This window comes from Panulirus ornatus, chromosome 48, assembly GCF_036320965.1.
Source record: "Panulirus ornatus isolate Po-2019 chromosome 48, ASM3632096v1, whole genome shotgun sequence".
Classification (NCBI taxonomy): domain Eukaryota; kingdom Metazoa; phylum Arthropoda; class Malacostraca; order Decapoda; family Palinuridae; genus Panulirus; species Panulirus ornatus.
The window spans coordinates 3,174,948-3,189,947 of NC_092271.1; positions in this window are offsets into that span (position 1 = coordinate 3,174,948).

Sequence of the window (15,000 nt, forward strand, 5' to 3'; positions counted from 1 at the left end):
AGAGTTGATAGAGATGCTATGTGGAAGGTATTAAGAATATATGGCGTGGGAGGCAAGTTGATAGAAATAGTGAAAAGTTTTTATCGAAGATGTAAGGCATGTGTACGTGTAGGAAGAGAGGAAAGTGATTGGTTCGCAGTAAAAGTTGTTTTGTGACAGGGGTGCGTGATGTCTCCATGGTTGTTAAATTTGTTTATGGATAGGGTTGTTAAGGAGGTGATTGCAAGAGTTTTGGAGAGGTGGTCTAGTATGCAGTCTGTTGTGGGTGAAGGGGCTTGGGAAGTGAGTCGGCTGTTGTTCGCTGATGATACAGCGCTGGTGGCTGATTCGGGTGAGAAACTGCAGAAGCTGGTGACTGGGTTTGGTAAAGTGTGTGAAAGAAGAAAGCTGAGAGTAAGTGTGAATAAGAGCAAGGTTATTGGGCACAGTAGAGTTGAGGGACAAGTCAATTGGGAAGTAAGTTTAAATGGAGAAAAACTGGAGGAAGTGAAGTGTTTTAGACATCTGGGAGTGGATTTGGCAGAGGATGGAACCATAGAAGCGGAAGTGAATCATAGGGTGGGGGGGGGGGGGACGAAAGTCTTATGAGCGTTGAAAAATGTGTGGAAGGCGAGAACGTTATCTTGGAAAGCAAAAATGGGCTGTTTGAAGGAATAGTGGTTCCAACAATGTTATATGTTTGCGAGCGTGGGCTATAGATAGAGTTGTGCGGAGGAGGGTGGATGTGCTGGAAATAAGATGTTTGAGGACAATATGTGGTGTGAGGTGGTTTGATCGAGTAAGTAATGAAAGGGTAAGAGAGATGTGTGATAACAAAAAGAGTGTGGTTGAGAGAGCCTGCATTGGCAACGTTGTTATCTTACCTAGTTAGTCTCTGGTCGTTTGCTGGCCAGTTCACACCTCCTCCACCTCTGTATTTCTGCTTCCAGTTTACTCTTCTGTAGCCGATCATCGCTCAGTCAGTGGGGGAGAGATCGGCTTGTGTCAAGCCAGACTGCTTCATCTGGTATGGTTCAGGTGGCAACGGCAGGGATCAAGCAGGGGTAAGAAGCAGACGTGATCAAACGACGAGCAACTGGCTGCTTGTTACGTTCCTCCTGCACGCCATCATTGCTGTGGCTCCTGCTCGGTGGCGATACACGTAAGCTTGAGGCAGAGCAGCTACAAGCCGCAGAGGATCGCCCTTAACCACAGAAACAACTGACATGGCAGCAGGAGGATCTCCAGGACGCTGAACCCCGGCGGTAGCCGACTGCAGAGGACGCAGCCCTAGCCGACCGTGGCGCCACGACCCACCGTCCCCGCCTGGAGGAGTCTGCATAGCGGCGACGCTGAGTGTTCGACCACACGTGACACGTCAACAACCACAGCACCGATGCCTCCCCAACCCCACGCGCTCGAGCCCCAAAATCGCCCTAACCCCGTCCCAACCTCGCCCCAACCTCACAATCTCACAATGAACGTCTCCCTGCGTGAGGTTAGGTTTTAGCGCGGTGTGTGGGAGGATTGCGTGGAACTGCTCCTGCTCAGGAACCAGCCACTGGCTTACGTGCAATCATGCCTGACGCCTGGGATGAGGACCACATTGCCACTATGTCGCTGAGGATGACGAGGTGGTGACAGTGAGGAAGTCCTCACACGCATCAAGGAACACCTTCAACGACGGCGTAATGTGGCTTTACGTCGAGTGAGGTTTGAGGAGAGATGTTAGCCCCAACCTCTCCCAACACATGAGACACAATCGGTCACAACCTTCACCCAAGTCTCTCACAGCATGCGAGACACGCCTTCCCTCGCGTCACCTTCCCAACCTCTTACTGTAAGAGAGACACAACCTTCTCCCAGCGTCACCCTAGCCTCTCACAGCTTCGGAGACACACTCATTCCCACGCCACCATCCCAGCTTCTCCTGGCCATAGCGACACGCTTCCTCTCCCTCCACCGATCAAACCTCTCACAACCACTGTGACCCACACTCACTCTCCCACCACTGCTTCTGAGACACCCACTCTCCCACCACTGCTTTTGAGACACACCCACTCTCCCACCACTGATTCTGAGACACGCCCACTCTCCCACCACTGATTCTGAGACACACCCACTCTCCCACCACTGATTCTGAGACACGCCCACTCTCCCACCACTGATTCTGAGACACGCCCACTCTCCCACCACTGCTTCTGAGACACCCACTCTCCCACCACTGCTTTTGAGACACACCCACTCTCCCACCACTGCCTCTGAGACCCACACCCACTCTCACTCTATCCTGTGAGAGATACAGCCACACAAGTAATTAGTTCAGTTAGCCTTGCGAGTGTAGGAGCAGCATACATATTACCGTAGACTTATGTAATTATTCATGAGGTGATCATTATACTGCGATGTATCCCTAGGCTGTAGGTGGGGCTCGGTACACGACGTGTAATGTAAATAATCTTAGAATGAGGCAAATCACGAGAAGGGAACATTACTGTGAAGGGTTAGTTGGGAGGAGGAGGAGGAGGAAGCAATATTGTTTGGGGAAACAGTGTTTAAAATGTTCAAGTTTGTAGAAATTAAAAATATTTGGGGAAATGAGTTGAAGAGATACATAAGAGAGAGAAAAAAGAATACCACTGTGATATTATTACGGGTAAAATGCAATGAGGAAACATTTTGAGTTGCAATTAATATGTGAAAGAAGTTTGATAAACTGTGTCAAGGAACCAGATCAACACACAAGACTTCGATGATGTTGACATAACCAATGTAGTAGTGAGTATTGTTTTTGTTGTTGTTGTTGTTGTGTTCTACAAGCCTCTTATTTTCATATTGCTTGTCATGTAAGAGTTATTACTTACAGAGAGTTGGTAATACTGTCGGTGTTGATGTAGTTTGTTTACATAATGATATTAATTGAGTATAGCAACAACATTAGTGTATGTAGTTTGTTGTAGTTATACAGCAGTTGTTCATGTAGTCATGAAATGTAAGGGAAAATCCAACCAATCTGATATTCAAGTCCCACATCAGAATGAATGATGATAATTTCAAGGAAAACTTTAGTAATTCTAAGAATTTGCGTCGGAGCATTTACTTACCTTTCCAACTCTACTGAGAAAAGAGCATTTTCACAGTAGGGTTCCTCATGTATTACTTGACCTATCTATAACAGAAGAGTTCCATGGCATGTGAGGGATATTGGAACCTGAGAGAATTTTCACTTAATCAAACCTTAATCTCTTATTGTCCAGTATATATATATATGGAGAACATTATGTCTTATGATGGTAATACTCCAGGAGAAATATACCATTAATGGCGGGAGATGTTTCTCCAAAGTTAGTGTGAACAAAAGGTTCTGTTTATTATCATCAATTATCATCATCTCATATCGCCGTTTCCGGCGTCAGCAAAGCATTGCTAAGAAATAGACGAAGAAAGGCCACAGTCGTTCACACTCAGTCTCTAGCTGTCATGTATAATGACCCGAAACCACAGCTCCTTTCCACATCCAGGCCTTGCAAAACTTTCCAGGGTTTACCCCAGACGCTTCACATGGCCTGGTTCAATCCATTGACAACACGTCGACCCCGGTATACCACATCGTTCCAGTTCGCTCTATTCCTTGCACGCCTTTCACCCTCCTGTGTGTTTAGGCCCTGATCGCTCAAAATCTTTTCCACTCCATCCTTCCACCTCTAATTTGGTCTCCCACTTCTCCTTATTTCCTCCACCTCTGACACATATATCCTCTTTGTCAATCTTTCCTCACTTATTCTCTCCAAGTGACCAAACCATTTCAAAACACCCTCTTCTGCTCTCTCAACCACGCTCTTTTTATTTCCACACATCTCTCTTACCCATACGTTACTTACTCGATCAAACCACCTCACACCACACATTGTCCTCAAACATCTCATTTCCAGCACATCCACCCTCCTGCGCACAACTCTATCCATAGCCCACGCCTTGCAACCATACAACATTGTTGGAACCACTATTCCTTCAAACATATCCATTTTTTCACTTCGAGATAACGTTCTCTCTTTCCACACACACACGCACACACACACACACACATAGTGTATGGAGAGTCATTTCCTCATTAACGGTGTTGATAGCAGTAGCGCTCCCTCCTGCCACGTGGGGGTCCAAGGTTCGATCCTGGTTGTTGAAGGTTTGTATGTCATGTGGAAGTGCGCGTTCATATGCACCATATTCGTATATATTTTTCCAAAAGAAGGAACAGGGAAGGGGGCCAGGTGAGGATATTCCCTCTAAGGCCCAGTCATCTGTTCTTAACGCCACCTCGCTAATGCGGGAAATGGCGAATAGTATGAAATAAATAGAATATATATATATATATATATATATATATATATATATATATATATATATATATATATATATATATATATATATATATATATATATATTTTCCCTGGGGATAGGGGAGAAAGAATACTTCCCACGTATTCCCTGCGTGTCGTAGAAGGCGACTAAAAGGGGAGGGAGCGGGGGGCTGGAAATCCTCCCCTCTCAATTTTTTTTTATTTTCCAAAAGAAGGAACAGAGAAGGGGGCCAGGTGAGGATATTCCCTCAATGGCCCAGTCCTCAGTTCTTAACGCTACCTCGCTAACGCGGGAAATGGCGAATAGTTTGAAAAAAAAAAAAAAAATATATATATATATATATATATATATATATATATATATATATATATATATATATATATATATATATATATATATATATATATCCTCCCCTCTCGTTTTTTTTTTTTTTCAAAAGAAGGAACAGAGAGGGGGGGCCAGGTGAGGATTTTCCCTCTAAGGCCCAGTCCTCTGTTCTTAACGCTACCTCGCAAACGCGGGAAATGGTGAATCGTATAAAAAAGAAAAAAAAAAAAAAATATATATATGTGTATATATATATATATATATATATATATATATATATATATATATATTTATCCCTGGGGACAGGGGATTAAGAATACTTCCCACGTATTCCCTGCGTGTCGTAGAAGGCGACTAAAAGGGGAGGGAGCGGGGGGCTGGAAATCCTCCCCTCTCGTTTTTTTTTTTTTTTTTTTTTTTTTTTTCAAAAGAAGGAACAGAGGGGGCCAGGTGAGGATATTCCAAAAAAGGCCCAGTCCTCTGTTCTTAACGCTACCTCGCTAACGCGGGAAATGGCGAATAGTTTAAAAAAATATATATATATATATTAGGTACAGTAGGGTTGAGGGTCAAGTCAATTGGGAGGTGAGTTTGAATGGAGAAAAACTGGAGGAAGTGAAGTGTTTTAGATATCTGGGAGTGGATCTGGCAGCGGATGGAACCATGGAAGCGGAAGTGGATCATAGGTTGGGGGAGGGGGCGAAAATTCTGGGAGCCTTGAAGAATGTGTGGAAGTCGAGAACATTATCTCGGAAAGCAAAAATGGGTATGTTTGAAGGAATAGTGGTTCCAACAATGTTGTATGGTTGCGAGACGTGGGCTATGGATAGAGTTGTGCGCAGGAGGATGGATGTGCTGGAAATGAGATGTTTGAGGACAATATGTGGTGTGAGGTGGTTTGATCGAGTAAGTAACGTAAGGGTAAGAGAGATGTGTGGAAATAAAAAGAGCGTGGTTGAGAGAGCAGAAGAGGGTGTTTTGAAATGGTTCGGGCACATGGAGAGAATGAGTGAGGAAAGATTGACCAAGAGAATATATGTGTCGGAGGTGGAGGGAACGAGGAGAAGAGGGAGACCAAATTGGAGGTGGAAAGATGGAGTGAAAAAGATTTTGTGTGATCGGGGCCTGAACATGCAGGAGGGTGAAAGGAGGGCAAGGAATAGAGTGAATTGGAGCGATGTGGTATAACGGGGTTGACGTGCTGTCAGTCGATTGAATCAAGGCATGTGAAGCGTCTGGGGTAAACCATGGAAAGCTGTGTAGGTATGTATATTTGCGTGTGTGGACGTATGTATATTCATGTGTATGGGGGTGGGTTGGGCCATTTCTTTCGTCTGTTTCCTTGCGCTACCTCGCAAACGCGGGAGACAGCGACAAAGCAAAAAAAAAAAAAAAAAAAAAAAAAAAATATATATATATATATATATATATATATATATATATATATATATATATATATATATATATATATATAAAATTACCCTCACTTTTGTTAATTAAATATCGCGTGTCCGTCTTGACTGATATGTTCACTATTGGTCACCATACTTACGAAGAGACGCAGACAAAATGAAGTGAGTCTAGACGCGAGCTACAACCTTGATTCTGGCCTGAGATATAAATCCAATAAAAACCGACGTAACAAAACAAATCTACTTACGTTAGAAAAGAGAAGGTTAAGAAGTGATCTAAATACATGGATTTATATAATTAATTAATTCTTCGATAGTTTCGCATTAACGAGGAACTTAACTATAGACTCTTCTGATTACATTCGTAGTAAGGAAGATAACCTCTTAGTCAAACGCTTTGCTTCGAGAAACACGAAGTAATTTCTCTTTAACGTCGTTGTTAACATGTGGAATCATATTCTAAATATGAGTGTCTGAGAGCAGTACCATAGATGTGTTTAAACACAGACATGATAAGCATTTAGCTTCGGATTATTGACTTATAATATTAGAGACAACTTCTGCTTAGGACTCTATGATCTGTTGCTGTTTGATTGTATAACTGTATCAAGACATTATCAATGACTGGCGTGACGTCCAGCTATGACAATGACCAAACAACATGTATCAGTGTTCTGTATGCTGGTGTCGCGTGTCTGCTGCGTGAAGATGTGTCAGTGACCTGTGGCACTAACTTTGTGGATGTCTATTACCACTAGTGGTGTGTGTGTGTGTGTGTGTGTGTGTGTGTGTGTGTGTTTGGTTGAAGCGATCTAGGATGTGTTGTGTTGTGCCAGGAGAGACATGGGTGTAGAGCAGGACTTAGTCTGAAAACTGTAGAGTATTCAGCTGTGAGAAATTAGTAAGCGAAGTACAATATTCAATTTGCAATAGACGAGAAGGTTGGAGAGATGAGTGGTTTCAACTGCATTATGTGATGCGAATCTAAACCAAGTAATGCAGGAGAATGGGAAGGGATTAGCTGAATGGCTTATTGGCTGTTTGGATGGTATAGAAATGATAGCTAATCTTAAATTTTTTTTTTTTTTTTTTTTTTTTTTTTTTTTTTTGAGAGAGAGAGAGAGAGAGAGAGAGAGAGAGAGAGAGAGAGAGAGAGAGAGAGAGAGAGAGAGAGAGAGAGAGAGAGAGAGAGAGAGAGAGAGAGAGAGAGAGAGAGAGAGAGACAGACAGACAGACAGACAGACAGATCAGAGAAGAAAATAATTGATTGAAGGGAAGTTCCAGTAAACCTTTATCAGTAGGAAGGCGCTCCCAGTGTCCATCGTGGTCATCATTCACGTTTTCTTAACTTGATTTAAGTTGTTGTCTTTACCTTCACTTGTTGGTGTGTCAGATTAAGATTCATGGAGTATTTTGGGTCGTCCACAGTCGGAAGTCAAACTGTTCATGTCTTATGTGGCTGCTTGGTTCATGACTGCCAGGAGAAGTTGAGAAGGCGGAGGTTGAGCCAGTGGGACCCGAGCTGAGAAGGTAATACACATATATGGATGAAGGACACCAAGATCTAATCAAGTAGCTCTTTGTTAGTAAATATAAGATATAAATATTAGATATTCATTTAATACAAACTTTTATTTCAAATCCACGAAATATCCAAAATACGTAGATGTTTACATCGCAAGTGAAGGTGTGCTACTACGACTTTATCATCATATTTCCGGAGACTCGTACAGTAATGATGTTAGACAGCGGAGTCTGACACACAAGAATCCTCAGTAAGACAACACTAAAAGACACAGGAGAATATATCATCGAAGGTAACGCGAACATTTGAGATATGAAGTAAGATTCTTAAGGCGAGAACCAAGACGAAGCTTTTCAACAAATAAAGACGTTCTAAATTGGCTTTAATGTCGAGCACAAACAAAGAGATCTATGGAGAAGGTAAGGTTTGTACTGACCGGCTGGTGGTAGACCCACTGGACCAGGAGGAGGACCAAGGACTGGCCGACTGGAAGTGCCACAAATAAAAGCACTCAGAGAAAGTTGCCAGGAAAGGAAAGTGCGTGAGAAACTTTAAGTGCACCGGATGTGGCCAGGGTAGTAACGAGGTGATGGCTGGGTCCAGGTCTAGAATGGTAATGCCAGCAACAAGCAGGCGGAGAAGAGGATTGGATATATATATATATATATATATATATATATATATATATATATATATATATATATATATATATATATATATATATATATATATATATATATATATATATATATATATATATATATATATGTATATATATATATGTAAGCAAATGGATTTGTATGTAGCATTTATGGATCTGGAGAAGGCATATGATAGAGTTGACAGAGATGCTCTGTGGAAGGTATTAAGAATATATGGTGTGGGAGGCAAGTTGTTAGAAGCAGTGAAAAGTTTTTATCGAGGATGTGAGGCATGTGTACGTGTAGGAAGAGAGGAAAGTGATTGGTTCTCAGTGAATGTAGGTTTGCGGCAGGGGTGTGTGATGTCTCCATGCTTGTTTAATTTGTTTATGGATGGGGTTGTTAGGGAGGTAAATGCAAGAGTTTTGGAAAGAGGGGCAAGTATGAAGTCTGTTGGGGATGAGAGAGCTTGGGAAGTGAGTCAGTTGTTGTTCGCTGATGATACATCGCTGGTGGCTGATTCATGTGAGAAACTGCAGAAGCTGGTGACTGAGTTTGGTAAAGTGTGTGAAAGAAGAAAGTTAAGAGTAAATGTGAATAAGAGCAAGGTTATTAGGTACAGTAGGGTTGAGGGTCAAGTCAATTGGGAGGTAGGTTTGAATGGAGAAAAACTGGAGGAAGTAAAGTGTTTTAGATATCTGGGAGTGGATCTGGCAGCGGATGGAACCATGGAAGCGGAAGCGGATCATAGGGTGGGGGAGGGGGCGAAAATCCTGGGAGCCTTGAAGAATGTGTGGAAGTCGAGAACATTATCTCGGAAAGCAAAAATGGCTATGTTTAAAGGAATAGTGGTTCCAACAATTTTGTATGGTTGCGAGGCGTGGGCTATGGATAGAGTTGTGCGCAGGAGGATGGATGTGCTGGAAATGAGATGTTTGAGGACACTGTGTGGTGTGAGGTGGTTTGATCGAGTAAGTAACGTAAGGGTAAGAGAGATGTGTGGAAATAAAAAGAGCGTGGTTGAGAGAGCAGAAGTGGGTGTTTTGAAATGGTTTGGGCACATGGAGAGAATGAGTGAGGAAAGATTGACCAAGAGGATATATGTGTCGGAGGTGGAGGGAACGAGGAGAAGTGGGAGACCAAATTGGAGGTGGAAAGATGGAGTGAAAAAGATTTTGTGTGATCGGGGCCTGAACATGCAGGAGGGTGAAAGGAGGGCAAGGAATAGAGTGAATTGGATCGATGTGGTATACCGGGGTTGACGTGCTGTCAGTGGATTGAATCAGGGCATGTGAAGCGTCTGGGGTAAACCATGGAAAGCTGTGTAGGTATGTATTTTTGCGTGTGTGGACGTATGTATATACATGTGTATGGGGGTGGGTTGGGCCATTTCTTTCGTCTGTTTCTTTGCGCTACCTCGCAAACGCGGGAGACAGCGACAAAGCTGATGGTAGGATATTACCACACCACAACCCTCTAGACCTCCTTTTTCATACATACATCTCACTCATTTATGTAATAATATAATAGAAAATGAATGTAATAGAAAAATAGAGGGTAAGATATGTAGGAAAAGCAAAGAAAACTGGTTCCTGTAGGAAAATTTATTTATTTTTTCCTCGGATTTCATACTCCAATTTCTTTCCAAGAAGGGATTGACTGTCCACTAAGCATAGATGAGAAAATAGACACATGAAGGAGTTGGGGTCCTTCCTCTGTTGTACTCTTTTTTTAATGTAGTCAAAACTTTTGGTGTTTGGTTATAGGTTTCCTGTAGTCATGCATTGGCTTTGTGGATAGCATGTGTCCTAATATTTTCAGACATAGATGTACTTTGGTTTAGTAGATCCCTGCACCACAACTCTTTCAAGGAGTCATGAAGGTTAACATCCACAATTGGTAGCTATGATAATACTGTCTTTACAGGCGCTGTTGTGTTCCCGACATGTGTAGTTTGTGGATTCTCGAATTATATTCTGACTATTTCGGTTACATGGCTGATTTCTGTCCACATAAGGCTTTAATTGTAGTTTGGATATGGGTATGTTGTGTGAATGAGGAAGGGAGACTGACAAGCTGATTATACTTCAGCAGCAGCAGTACTAGCATCATCCTAGAGAAAAGGTACTTCGAAAAGAGATTTCTTTTCTTTAGCATTTTGTTACTGGTGAATTAACATACTTAAAGACAGCACCAATGATGATGATTTAAACTGGGTAAGAAGTTTGAAATGAAAGGGTAGACAACTGTTTCTGCAGGGGAGAGAAGTTATGTAAAATTTACAATGAAGGAGTAGGAACATGGGTAACCTTAGTTAAAAATACAGAGGAAATGTTAAGAAAGAGGGAGTAGTTCAATAAAAGATATCAGAAACCAAAGCAGCTTCAAGATATGCTATAACAAAAATATTGGTGCCACTCCATTTAGCCAGCCAGCACATCTATGGGATAATATTACTATGAACAGATATAGTAGGATAAGGAAAGATGTACAGTAAAACTTTGAAAAAAATATTGTTGACTTAGCAGGAAGTAATCCAAAACATTATAAATTCATCTGGAGGAAATTGTCAGTTATAGAATAGCAAATCAGGCTAAGGGATTTAGAGTGAAGTGTTATTGATGGTAATACAAAGACAATACAATCCCCTATCCCTGGGGATAGGGGATTAAGAATATTTCCCACGTATTCCCTGCGTGTCGTAGAAGGCGACTAAAAGGGGAGGGAGCGGGGGGCTGGAAATCCTCCCCTCTCGTTTTTTTTTTTTTTTTTAATTTTCCAAAAGAAGGAACAGAGGGGGCCAGGTGAGGGTATTCCAAAAAAGGCCCAGTCCTCTGTTCTTAACGCTACCTCGCTAACGCGGGAAATGGCGAATAGTTTAAAAGAAAAGAAAAGATATATATATATATATATATATATATATATATATATATATATATATATATATATATATATATATATATATATATATATATATATATATGTATATTGTCATCCAGTAGAGAATGGGTTCCACAGAACAGAACAGAAGGCCAGAGCCAGTGAAGACGTCATAATGAGGAGACGAGTGGTGAGCAGTCAAAGGAAGAGAGAGAGTTTTTAGCGAGCATCAGAGGGAGAAGCAATATTCCATAGAGGCTAGGAGAGAGGTGTGAGAGAATACCTGAACCTAGAGTTAAGCGATGTACGAGGGGCAGAGAGAGAGAGAGAGAGAGAGAGAGAGAGAGAGAGAGAGAGAGAGAGAGAGAGAGACAGAGAGAGAGAGAGAGAGAGAGAGAGAGAGAGAGAAAGTGGGAAAGTGTGTGAGGGAGGAGAGCTGGGAGGGATGAAGATAACGTTAGTGTCGAGTAAATCTCCCGACACGTTCCTCTTTTGTGGCCCGAAGGAGTTTTGCTACGTGACTGTCATTCAGATAGGGTTGCTGCCACAGTGAAGGCGGCCTCCTCCACCACCGCCACAGTTGGAGAGTCTGCCAACGTCTTTCATACTTTCAGTCATGAAGTTCAGCAGGCACGACCATGCATGCCACCATCATGAGAAGCAACACGAATTCTGAAATAATGACCCGAGATCAGGCGTTATCATGACGCCATGGCTATTACCAGCTTGGAGCTTGTCATCATGATTGCCACTGTCATAGCTACCACCGTGTGGTGGGCCACGGTCATACCTTCCATTTGGCACTTGGCACCATGACTCCTACCCCAGTCACGCCTCCAACCACGGCACCTCGAGTCTGGAGACTGATCGCCAGGTAGGACGAAGCTTTTTATCCAGTCATCACTTACATAGTTGTTGGTCCCTTGGTTCACACTGCTGCCTCCATACTGAGGTTCATGGTCGTCCTTCATTATGAAGGGATGATGAATAACTTCTGTACTTCTGATTGGTGAGTCTTTGTTACACGTTGTTGGTGAAATGTTCGTCACAAGAGCTGCAGACACTCTGTCTTAAAATTTCTATGTAAAATCCTTAGATTTATTTGTTGGTAAAATGTGAAATCATGTTTCCCTTAATTGTTTGTTTTTTAATTGGAATATATAGGTTAGTAAATCCGTCTACATCTGTAGAAATTTGGTGAAATATTTGTAGATAATTACATAAAATGAGAAAAGAAAAGAGCCTGGAGCTCTAAAGCGTTCGTTATCTTCTTGTAATTTACTAAATTGCTTTCGGTTAGAGCACTTCCATGGACCAATCAAGAAACCACCATCCAGTTTCTTAAGCTCACGATGAAAGCCTTTACCTCCAACCGTCTGTCAAAGTGCGTAGACTTTATATTGCTGTAGAAACGTGAGGTTTCAGTGATGTTTAGGTTCCTCTACGTGCCTCCTGTCTGTACACTCTAGCTGGGAGCTATGGTGTCCCTAATCAGCTGACCATGACTCTTTGGAAGCAGACTTACAGTGACTAGAAGTTCCGACAACATTAAACCCTTGTTGCGTTTCACTGGAGAACAGCGGAATGATATTATTCAGTGGTATAACCACTCGCCTCCACCATTCTTCCTCCTCATACCTTCCACATTGCCGATACAATCTTTCTCATATGATCCAGAAAACATATCATGCCAGCCCACCAGTTTCTATCATGCCAAGGTATTTGATGAATTATTAACAACTGTACAAGGTTGATGGTCGTCGTCATGAGACTAGCAAGTTTCCTTGCGTGTTTATAGATATATTACAAGACCATCACCGTCTTACACTATGGGTGATCCCATCTTGCTCATCTGAAAATAGGAAGATATTATCCATCATAAACACTGACACAAAGATCAGTGACTTATTCTGAGGAGGGAATGATTCGCCAGAGCTTATTGGTAAAGAAAGATCCATTTGCCACGTCATTTTGAGGCTGTAAACGTTCAGTTTCTGTTTTAGATTTATTTCCCAGCACAATATCGACTTCGAATTTTGGCAGAGTCTGGTGCAGGTCATCATGAATATCATAAGCAGACATGAGAAAGAGAGTCAGTGATAAGACTAACCCCTGTGGAACACCATGTGGGTAAGTCAAGCCAGTCTTGGGCGTGATCATTAATCATCTTTATTCATACTGTCAACAGATCATCTAACCAGTTACCTACAACCTCATCATTACAACCTCATCATTACAACCTCATTATGTGATTTACATGTAACCTTTGATGTGGAATTATATGGAATACTTTCCTAAAATGTTGGAAGGATGATGTCACTATCTTTATCGTTCATTCTGATGACAAAAACAAATCAAGTAGATTTGTCAGACATGAACCCAATCGTTGATGACCGAGTTCAGTATTGTTCATCAAGTGACAATGTTCTGAATGACTGAGAATCTTGACTCGACTGACGGCAGCCATTCGTGCGTCTCTCAAGAGAAGTTAACTGGGCGACGCGTCCTTCCCAGACATTACTGAGTATTACACTGTCAAACGTCCTATCCTTCGAAACATTATATGTAACAAGAGACTTTACCGAAAGAACAGCCAACGGCTTAACATATTCACGTTCATCATATCTCTGTTATCGTCAGATGAATCGCTATGGACCATTTTTACTATATGTCGTTTTGATACAATATTTACACCATGTATGTTAGTATGATATAGAATATTTTCCCCTACTCACTGTTCTATCAGGATTCGCTGCATGACTTACGTCTTTAATGGAAGATAAAGATTAAATGAAAAATAATTCTCTGCTATAGTTCCATTGTCTCGAACCACCGAATCGCCGTTTTCCGTGGTGAACTGACCGCTTTAGTGGGTAACAAGACCAGATGAAAATGATATGAGATTTGAGAGTAAACTAAAAACAGCAGAAGTTGTGGATCTCAGTAAAGACGATGTGCAAAAATCTTTTGATTTTCCAGTGATATTCTTCACAGTAGACCAGAGGGAAGAAATGTTTGAGGTAAGGAAATGGATGAACCATCTCACAACCATTACTGGGTGAGGGGCGTATACGTGCGCAGATCTTCGGTAAACTGGGTCCACGCAGACACAAATTACCCGGTACTCACCAGCTGGAGGTGCTCCTCATTGTGTTCCACCCGACCCCAGGCCAGCCAACCAACCATATGTTCTGTTCTAACTGAAGTCTTTGCACTTATTCATTATGCCAGAGGCTGATTATTACGTTGACCTTATATGGGAAGCAAATCTCAATCCATGATGACGTCTTATGTACTGAGAGAGAGAGAGAGAGAGCTCTGTCAAGCTTTCCACTGAGAGCATTCCAGAAAATCCTCGAACATCAACGTGGAAAGTAGCGAAGGTAATTTGGGAGGGACGAGGAAGCCCTCTAGTGTTCCCAGTGTATTAGAGACACTGATTAACTGGCACAGGAAGGACCACGACCAGTGTTCCTCCTGCAGGACGACATATCCTGCCAGATACAAACCTCTGGCTGGCCTTGGTGTTGCCTCAAAGGCTACATGAGCTCTGAAGAGGACAATGTGGTGAGTGGGACTGCAGGATGAGTCTGAATTTAATAACATTACAGTATCGTTTTTATTCACGGTTAAATTATGATTAATCTGGGAGAGAAATGGAGGACAAAGCGTATGTTTTATGGTCTTGACTCTCCTGTCTGGACGCAGGAAATGAAACTACTGAATAATGGAAGTTCCACTTGGAGGCACAGATGAGGTGCTTCATACAAGGCCACAACTGTACAGTAGCACCACGCACACGGCAGTGGTAACACTTCCAACAACATTAATCTATTAACAACAATTCATTTCTGGTCCATGAAATACAAACATGAAA